This window comes from Chlamydotis macqueenii, chromosome 9, assembly GCF_036417535.1.
Source record: "Chlamydotis macqueenii isolate bChlMac1 chromosome 9, bChlMac1.mat, whole genome shotgun sequence".
NCBI classification, from domain to species: Eukaryota; Metazoa; Chordata; class Aves; order Otidiformes; family Otididae; genus Chlamydotis; species Chlamydotis macqueenii.
The window spans coordinates 15,642,909-15,653,074 of NC_141564.1; positions in this window are offsets into that span (position 1 = coordinate 15,642,909).

Below are 10,166 nucleotides of genomic sequence, written 5' to 3' on the forward strand. Positions count from 1 at the left end.
CTTCTCCAGTTGTCCCACATTTATGGAGACTTCCAGCTCCCACAGGACAGTTAGCGGCTTCCCATGTTTGCTCCAGGCTTTCCTGTCTCCCAGGTTCCAGGACAGACTTGGTGCTAGGGGCAAGCCCAGACCACCCATCTCAGCAGGCTAATTGAGACTGTGCTCTGGGTTTCCCACAAGTGCCAGCTCTGCGTGTTTCCTTGGGATGACTCTGAGCTAAAGAGCCTGCGTGAGGCTGGCTTCACTTCTAATGCACCAGCCTTTACATCTCATTGATCCCCCCTGTTCTGGAGGCATTCCCACCACTGAAGGCCACATTGGGTTTTTTGTTGTTGGGTGGGTTTTTTTTGGTTTTTTTTTTTGTTTTTTTTTTTTTTTTCCAGAAGTGAGGGCAGTGGGAAGTTTGCCCCTTGTTTTCACCTAGCCAGAAGGAAATGGTATGAAAGCAGGTTGAAAGTTGAACATGCATTTTGAAAGCTGCAGTCTCCATCTGCTCACCATTGAGGAATCAAATGAATGGTAAGGGTAATGCCATCAGTGAAGAGCAGACATGAACACTAGAGGGGTTTCTCTTAGCTCTTACTAAACACCAGGGCTCTTCTCTCTGTGAAGAGAGAGCAAAAGAAACCAGGTCTGAGACCAACACCAGGACTCCAACACCCCAAGGTGGAATTTTGCTCCATCTCCCTGGCATGCCACAGAAAAGAAAAACGCAAGCCTTATGGTATTCATGCACACATGAAGAAAGTAAGATGCAGAGAGTGTGGCTGTAGTGATAAAACAGAAACAAGGCTGAAAGGAGGCTTCCCTCCTGCAGTCAGCTTCCCAGCAGTGCTCTGTCCCCAAAGAGCATGTCCTGTCCTCGGGAGGTGGCTGGACACTGTGCAACTCCCACGGGAAACTCCCGCTGCCCGAAGTGTGGAGGCAGCGACAGACCTGCCGGGCAGAGGGAATTTCCCTCCCTGACGTCAGTGCAGCTGCACCGCTGTCTCTGGGTGTTCCCGAGACATAGCGGGGCCACAGCCTGGGCTAAAGCTGGGCTGGAGGCTGGAGCGCCCCGGAACAAGTGACAACACCCCGCCGTGGGGTCAGGATTGCATATCAAAGGGGTGGCAGGAGCTGTGTAGGTGGAAGGCTTGGCCTCCCCGTACAGCTGCTATGCGACATGTCTGGCATTCTGGTGAGAACCACGCCACAAATACACATGGTGTCATCATGCCCTGTGGGGTCAAGCCCAAGTTGGGGACAGAAACCCTGGTGACCACACCCTTATGGGTGAAGGCCTGCCCTGGCTCTGCTGTGCGGTGGGGTGGGTGGCAGAGGAGGGCAGGACTAGGAGCTCCCTGCAGTTTTCCTGCAGTTTTCTAGCACAGGCTCACACTCATCCTCTCACCCCAGACCCATCCCAGAGTTTTCTCACGCTCTGCTCCCATCTCCCAGGCTTTCACATCAGAAGCCGCAGAGGCTGGTACACAGGCATTGAGGATGTCAGCTTCTGAAGTGCCAGCAACAGCCATCAGCAGCAGACCAGAAGCAGATGAAAGCAGAGGTTTGCTTTACATGAAGCAAGGCAAAAGCTTTCAGTAAGTTGTCTGTGTGGAGAGATTCACTCAGAGAGAAAGTCACCAGCAAGGATGGCATTTACTGTCAGCCTCAGAGGACACAGAAGTGCAGTAGACTGAATATTACTACATCACTCATCTTTCACTCCCTCTAACTTTTCCTTGTGAGTCAAAGCTGCCCTGAATCGTAGCAACGTCTTGTGGCTGCTGTCATCCCTTGCTGTTTTCCTTCTCCTGCATACTCCAACGCAAGCAGAAACCTCTCTGTCCTCTCTTGGCAGCTTCAGAAAATAAATCCTCCATGCAAAAGCATGGGTCTCAAAAGAATTTCTCATTTCCAAATAGGATACAACAAAAACTCACTCCTTGGCTGGCAGGACTCTAGTTCCCAGCATTAAGGTGATGTCTCTCTTGCAATCCGAGGTGCAAGCACAGCTCCTGCAGGCATACCCAACTAATGGGATTAAAGCCAGTTCAAGAACCAGTAGCAATTAAAACAAAAATCCCCAAAGCATTAACCACCAGCAATGGAAACCCTGGTTGCAAACCTGCACATCCTCTGCTTAAGCCTGCACTTCCACACCTCCCCAGCCAGCAGTACCCAGCTCACACAGATTACTTCTACTGCAGTGTGTTCACACTGGTAATAATTGCCCACCTAACTGCTGGAGATACAGCCCAAGAACACCTGCATTTAGTGGCATGGGGGTCCTTTTCCATGCTTACAGTTTGAAAAACAGTAAGGACAAGACACACTCAGCTCTGCCAGTCAGTCCGTCCTCCTCAGGATGGAGTGAAAAATCTACTTCATCAGTGACAGTAAAGCATGTGGGCATGAAGAGTTTGGTGCCACTTAAGCAACATGTGAAAGTTACTAAAACCTTTTCCCCTCCTCAAGGAGCAAAGCTCAGGAAAGCTGAAGAGCCAGTGTTTCATGTCTTTATGGAGAAGATAATGACTTAAGAAGAGTCTCTTGCATTACCCCCATCCTTGCACTTTGATGTTAATAGCCCTTATATGCATCCCTGAAAAAAAAAAAAAAAAAAAAAACAACAAAGCTTCATATGCGATATGATCAAAACTGTGTACCTCACTTTTTCCAAAGTGAAACAATTTCACTGTGACTCAGCCTAAGCACGTCATACATTGCACCCTTGAAGCAGGCAAAAGATTAAGCCTCTGACCCAAGCTCTCAACTCAGCCTTCAGCTTTTGAAACCAGGGAAATTTCCCCATTGCCATGGGACGGCAGAAGCCAGCGCTGTATTTCAACAGGAGGGGGACCTGCCAGAAGCGACACACCATCTGGGTAATGCCAGCTGAACAAGGGGTACCTAACACACAGGCGATCGTACATTTTTAGGAACTCAGTCCTTCCTTCTGGGGGATCAAACTTCCCCCAAGCAGTGATGCTGCTGCAAGGTGCAGCGCACAGCAGACAGGCTGACAACCAACAGTTGATTTCCAAGAGTCAGCTTTTTAAAAACCTCAGTGATAGAAGATGTTTCGAGGCAGCGCACATCTGCCGTACAGGAAAGTGAGTTATTGCGAGCGCACGTAACAGTGCCATCTGGTGATGCTGCCGTCACATTATTGATGGCCCTGCAGTCACGGGCAACCACCCAAACCTCTCAGCACTTGTGGGACCAGCTCCCAGGTGCTCAATGGACACTTCCTTGCAAACTCTCACTGCCAAGAGCTGCTGCTGGCATCTCATGGGGCGGCAGGTAAGTAATACTCAGTTTAGGAGCAGGGATAATAGTGAGGGGACTTGCTTTTATTTTTCCTGCCTACCAGCTTTCCTTAAAAGTCCTGCAAGGATGAGTTTTAGGGAAGCTGAGCTAAGTCCCTCCATCCCCCACCCTATTACCATCAATCAAAAGGCTGAGTGCGCCAAATCCTGCCTTTCATGGTGGCTCTGCAGCCCCCTGACTTTCCATACCCTTTTCCAGGGGCTGTTCCAGATTCACTTAGAGACCATGGTCTCTGTGGGTGTGAAAGCAGATATCAGCTCTGTCTTGCAGGAGTGCACTAGCTCTGGAGAACAAGGTTTTTTTAGCTCCTAAGCCTACCTTTGAGACAAATGCAGATAGTACTTTTTTTTTAAAGTCCTTAAGGGTAAGGCTCCAAAGCATGGTACAAGTTGCTCAAACATCATAACTTCATTAAATGTTAACACTACCTGCCTCCTGGTCAGGGATGCCCAGCATCTGTAGTCTGCATTAACTCTGCTAAAAGGAGCAGCTTTTGCAAGTCCTATGGAGCCCACCTACCGTGCACACAACTCCTGCTCCCAAATCCACTGCAGCTTAAGACAGCACCAGAGGAACAACAAAAACATGTGGGATGCTGTCACACATTAGCCACTTAGCGGGTATAGGCTGCCTGCATGCCTATAATCCACAATAAACGTCAGGTAACTGATGTTCCCTTCACACTCACTACGCAAGTGGTGCTACCACAGGTCCTGGAAGAGCAGGGGCCATCCAAGGCTGATGTCAGCTTTGAGGAAAACTCTGTCACTTAACACAGCTCTTTCCAGCCTCCAGAACCTCTCAGGCAGCTGTAGCTGTGACAAGCACATCTCTCATCTACTAACAGATGTCCCAATATTCCAGGTTGATACAGGTGAATCTTTTGAGTAAGTTATCTGAGAAGAGGGAGAAGGAAAAATTAATACAGTCTGCTCATAAGACCATTTTCTCTTGTGTCTTCTCAGTCTCCATGAATGGTTCAGAACTGTGCTTGAGGGAGAGCTGGCCTCTCATACCCTTGGCAGGTTGTGTTACAGCCCTCCCTCCGCCCTTAATAAATAGGTAAAAAAAACCCACCACAGAAGACCCAACAAAAACATAAAAAGAAAACAAAACAAAAAAACCAACCAGAACATTTCCACAGCCTATAAAGCTCACAGTAACACCACTCTTCATGTTTCTTTGCCTGGTGCTAGCTATCGTTGTCTCCCAGGGTATTAGAAGCTTATTCACTTGCTTCCAGTTCTAATGTTGTGAGGTCTCTAACAATCCATACTTGAAAGTGGTGTTAAATATGCATTAAACTATTACTGACAGCACAATTTAAAACAGTTTTATAAATAAAGTGTGTTCCTGTCTAAGAGCACCTAATTAATGCCTCTTTCCAAATAACTTATCCTAAAGCATTAGTGATCAATTACTAGGCAGACAGGCTTTAAGAAAGTATCTTCTAAGAGTTTGCAACATGCAGATTCTGCGCTGTTAAAACAATTCACATGCCTTTTTCACACATGATTTCAAGTTACCAAGGTAAGCGAGACCGCACAATAGAACTTAATACATAGCAATCAAAAATTTCCACACAATCCTTTAATATAGAGCCACGTCCCTATGTAATAAATGATGCAACAGACTTTCCCTGAAGTCCCAATTCCTGCAATTGAAGCTTAAGCCCAGCAAAGAAAGAATTAAAATTCTTTGGTTGCTGCTGAATCACTAGCTGCATTTCGTTATTTTACTGTGCATTAGACTTTAATTATAACTAAGCTCTAGCCATCTGTTCTACTCCCTAATTATAGATGCAACAAATATTTCACAATTCCAACCGTTAAAGAGATCTAAGAGAGCTCAGTATGGTGTGCAAGGTTGGCTTCTTTAGAACCCTTCACACTCTTGTTTAAAATGCTGGAGGTACTCTGCACATGAAGCCCACTGTTGTTATTAATCTCAGGAAGCCTTTGCTGCATCAGCCTTTACACCTCTTGGAAGCACCGCAAAGTTCCCTCTACCAGGACACAGGGGCCCACACTTGTGCTACCTGCTGGTGGCCTCTAATCCAGAGGTTGCTGGTACCATAAGAGCTTGAGAGGGATGAGCAATTCAGATCACCTGCTAAAGGCTCATACCCTGAAGCGTCAGTAATTACAGCATTTGGAAAGAAATCTGGCAGATAGGTTATGGGCTTTTTTTGCTGTGGAGGCTAAAAGTGTGTCCACTTCTAGCTGTCCACCCAGCTCCTCTTGCTGTGGTTGTTGTCACACCATGCATATCCTAGGAGGATGAGTTCCTGCAAGTGCTTCAGCTGTATCACTTCATGGACCAGTGTCTCATTAACACCAAGAAAGATGGAACTGTCTTTAGACATCATATTGCGAGCAGGAGCAGCTGAAGATGAAGCCTCCATCCTGGTCCCTTCATGCCTGATGCAGCAATAATAATCTCAGCATGATGGATAGGCAGAGAGAAGGGCTGGATGAAGGCGTGGTAGCACCCTAACCAGCCAGAGCTACCACGCAGCACAGCGTGCTAGCTGTGAGCGTTGTTACCGACTCTTCCTGCAGAGGCTTGCCCATAGGCTGGTGAATAGCCCAAGAGGAGAAACCTGCTGCAGACGCTGGAGTCCCTCAGTCATCTTGCTAGCAGCTCTGCTCACTGTCATGAGACGCAGCTGCAGCTCCTGGACTGTGCTACAGCCCTGTCAAGTTGAGAGCTTCAAACACATTTATAGCTATAGGGTGTGCTTGTGCCTACACAAACCACCTGGGCAACTGCCCAGTGTTTTATAATTATGCACAGCACCCCTGACGTAGGCAATCTCTTGACCAACAATAAATAGATGCCCATTGAGCTCCAGAGCAGTTATTCACCACAAAAGGATTTTGTTTCACAGCGGCTGTCTGGAACTGCATTTGTATCCAGGTGTGGAGAGGAAGGTACCTCCTTTTCGGGTACATGCCATGGGCTGCTTTTTATTTGTGTGTGTCTAGGGAAAGCATGAAGAAAGTGAACAGGGGAAGAAAATGTTGAATTCACAGAGCTGAAGTTTGTATTTGTTAGTGTACCCGGAAAAACAGAGGTTTGTAGACAAAAGAAAATGCTACAAAAGGGTAGAGTAACCCAGAAGCACAGACAGTTTTCATGGTGGGATTTCACATAGTTGTATTAGAAATTATCTCATCTCCTGCATCCACAGTAAGTTTTTGGATGAAATCCAGTGGTTTCCTGCCACAATCATATGTAAGACCCTCTTCACATTTCAGTCTTTTAGGTATACGCCCAGACTTTCTGAATGTAATATTTAAAATAATTTAAAAAAAAAAAAAGAGTAATCAATGCTCTTCTGCTGTGCTTTGACAAGGACCCAAAACCACCACGTTTCTTGTGGTTTTCTTCTAAAATCATTATGACAGGGTTGAGTGGAGTCACGAGGCAGGTTTGCCGAGTGGTTTGGTTCTGAGAATATAATAGAGTCCAGAGTCAAAGAATTTATCTCTGATATCAGGGCAAGGGATCACAGTGTTTCTGTGGGTGTTCCACCATGTGCTTGCATGTCCTAGCCTCTAGATGATTATGTATCACACAAGGTGATAACATGCACACTAGGAATAACTCTGTAGGAGACAACATGCATGGAAAGGAGCGACTCTCCATTATTTCCTTGAAGTTAGTCCCAAAGCTAAAGACAGAAGGTCCCGCTGTGTCGTTCTAGTTCAACTTTAACCCATAAGGAAGCAACACCAGAATATCAGTTGCTTCCACCTCAAGGAAGAAGCAGGCCAAAGTCTAGCATTTTCCAAAGATCTCCTAAAGCTTTCCAGAGCCATAGGCAGAGTTCCCTTTGCCCTTAGGCAAGCCACAGTCTTATTTATCTCTGCAAAGCTTCTGGGAACTGGTGGCTTCCCTTTCTGCCACAGATGCCTGTTTGGTTTAGACTTTGATGTTGCATTCAGTAACCATCTGAGAAATGACCAGAGCCAACTCCCACAAGGACAGCCCATGCATAAGAGTGCAGCCTCAAGTTCAAAACCCAAATATAAGCAGAGGTTCAAGTGGCACAAAAGCAATATTAACAGGTACATGGGATCCAGATGTGGGCTGAAACTCTGTCCTTATTCAAGTCACAACAGAATTCTCACTGACTTAAGTAAGGTTTTTGCCACTGGAATATTATTTTCAGTTTAATTAACAGGCTACAGCTACATCTTTCCCCTTTTGGTACTTTCCCAATTTTCATGCCCTGGGGAGTACTCGGCAAGCAAGCAGCCTGGGGAACAGGTATGCAGAAATCCCTCTTAGCACAGGAGTCGGCATTGTGAGCGACTTTCCCTGTGCTAAGAGGCTGACATAGATACTGTGAGCAAATGCCTGCAAGGAAGCTAGATTAGGAGATCCGCTTAAGGAGATTAATTAATTCACTGTGGCATTTTTCAAGAGCTAAGTTAAAAGGGAAACTATATTTTAATTTGAATGAATCCCCCTCACCTTACATAAATGGATAAAAACCTGCTTACTTTCCTTCCCATCAATGATTAATTTTACGCAATATGATTTCTGTTTCACATCTTCCTTTTTGCCCCCCAGTCAGCTTCTGCATCCACCCAGAACCAGCCAGATCAATATTGTAAGCACAGAGAAGGGAGGAAAGCAGCACAGTGAAAGACTGCAGTTCAAATGGGAGCCATTTGCTTTGAGTCAGCACATCAAATATGTATTTTTACTCACAGATGTAGTACAAATTCTGAATCAAAAGCCAGGATTTTCCCCACCCACCACTCTATATTCACTGAACGTCACCAAGCAATGAATTCAACACATTGCACTGGGAGATTAAGTTATGCTCCCTGCATAGCAAGGACAGCTGCACTGCACCGAGGATACACTAACAATGTAGATTTTTATTGATTTTGGCTGATCTCAACACTGTTGACCTCAAGACGTGTGATGCTAGATGGATATGAAGATTAATGGTGAGGAATCTGGACAGGATTGATTACCAGTTTCTGTAGACACACATTTGGCATGTCTATGGGATAAGTATGTGGAGTTGCTCTGCTCTTCTGAGCAGACACATAGCGAGCTCTGCCCTAACCAGATAGGATTCAGCTCAGGACTAAGAGCCATGCAGTTATGTGAGCCTGGCTGAAAGCCCAGGCCAATATACCCAGCACCAACATAGCCGTGGCCGCACAGCTCATACCAGCGCTGGCTTTTGTCCAGACCAGATAGGGGCTCATGTCTGTCTGCAAACAATGCGTTGCCATCCTCTCCATCCAGCAAGGCTGTGTGCTCAGGGTGTGCCTCAGCCCTCATGATGCATCCAGCATCATCTCAGGTCAGATCATCCATAAACTGTAGAACCACCTCTTACATTTCACAGCATCCAAGAACTGTGCAGACCAGGCTGGGGAAGGCATTCAGCAGATCCAGGCTGTCCTTAGATGATGCAGTTGACCCTAAAGCAAGTGATTTGCAGGTGACTGGATACCAGTAAACAAGTCATCCTGCCTGAAGGGACAGAAAGCATCACAAATATGCAAGTAACAGTAACTTTCCAGAAAAGGAGAGGGAGAAATAAGTGGAGACCTGCTCTGGGATGAGTAAGTGGATGGAGTCATCTGCCCTGACCACAGTGCACCTGCTTTCAGGCTCTTGCTCCAGACCTCAGTGCCCTCACCTCACCTTCCCAATGCTGCCACATCAAGGCAAGCACAAGGCACCTCTCTGTGCCCGAGGCGGCTCAAGAATTCCCAGCAGTGCATGAGCAGGGAAAGGGGCAGAGCTGGGACAGGGAGCTGGAAAGGGTAAAAGAAAGGGCAAACAACCCTGCGGTCGCTGCTTCTGTTGCCACATGGAAAGGATCAAAGGGAGCAACAACCCCTTTCTGAACACATCCCCTACTCAGAAAGAGCCATATAGGCCAAAGTTTCCCCTCAACAGGAACACAACTGGTGTGACCACCAGCATGGCTTTCCAGAGCTCCAGTCACAATGAAATGGACTGCCTTGCCATTTTGGCAGCCAGCTGAGGTAGGCAACTGCTTATGGTTAGAGAGAGCCCTAGAGGCAAGAACACCAAAATGCCTCCTACTAGGAGTTTCTAAAGAAAAATCAAAGGGGTTTGGACCATCTGAAAGGTGTCGGAAAAAATATGTAAGAGTAGGAAAAAATTAATGACTCTGTCAGGGAAGAGGAAAGCAGCCCTGAAGCAATGAAAGATAGGAGACCATGATTCTAGCAGAGATTGCATCCAGCACAGACCCCAGCAGAGAGGATAGGATAGTCCCAGAGTTAAGGCTGTAGGGACTCTCTGGAGACATGTTTCAGCACAGGTCCCTTCCAAAGCTGAATATGTAGATGTAGAAACCGGGGCTGGCAGAAATTGATCAACAGTGCATTCCCCATTTGTGCAACAAGTCTGAAACATGCACTGTTCTGCAATAGCCCTCTGCAAGAGGTTTTTGCTATCATCCTAGAAAAACATTGGAACATGAGAATGGATCTCCAAAGATATGGGTAGGAGCAGAGGTGGAGGAGTGGGAAATCAATCTAGGGATGTGGCAGGGAGGCGTCCTGGCAGGGACACACTATCATTGCCCTAGCTTCTATCTATTTTAAGTATAAACTGTTCCTTTTCTTTCCAGTAAGGATGGGTCACACAAGAAGTTACAATTTTAATTCTTTTGAATTAATGGGTCAAGTAGGGCAAGTGCTATCATGTTGGAAGTTTTGGTACATATGTTATATCAATGATTTAAACCGATCATACAACCATGAACTTGTACCAACTCACGATCTTCAAAGGATGGAGTTTTGCAACAGGCATCACCACAGAAAGCACATGCACATGGATGA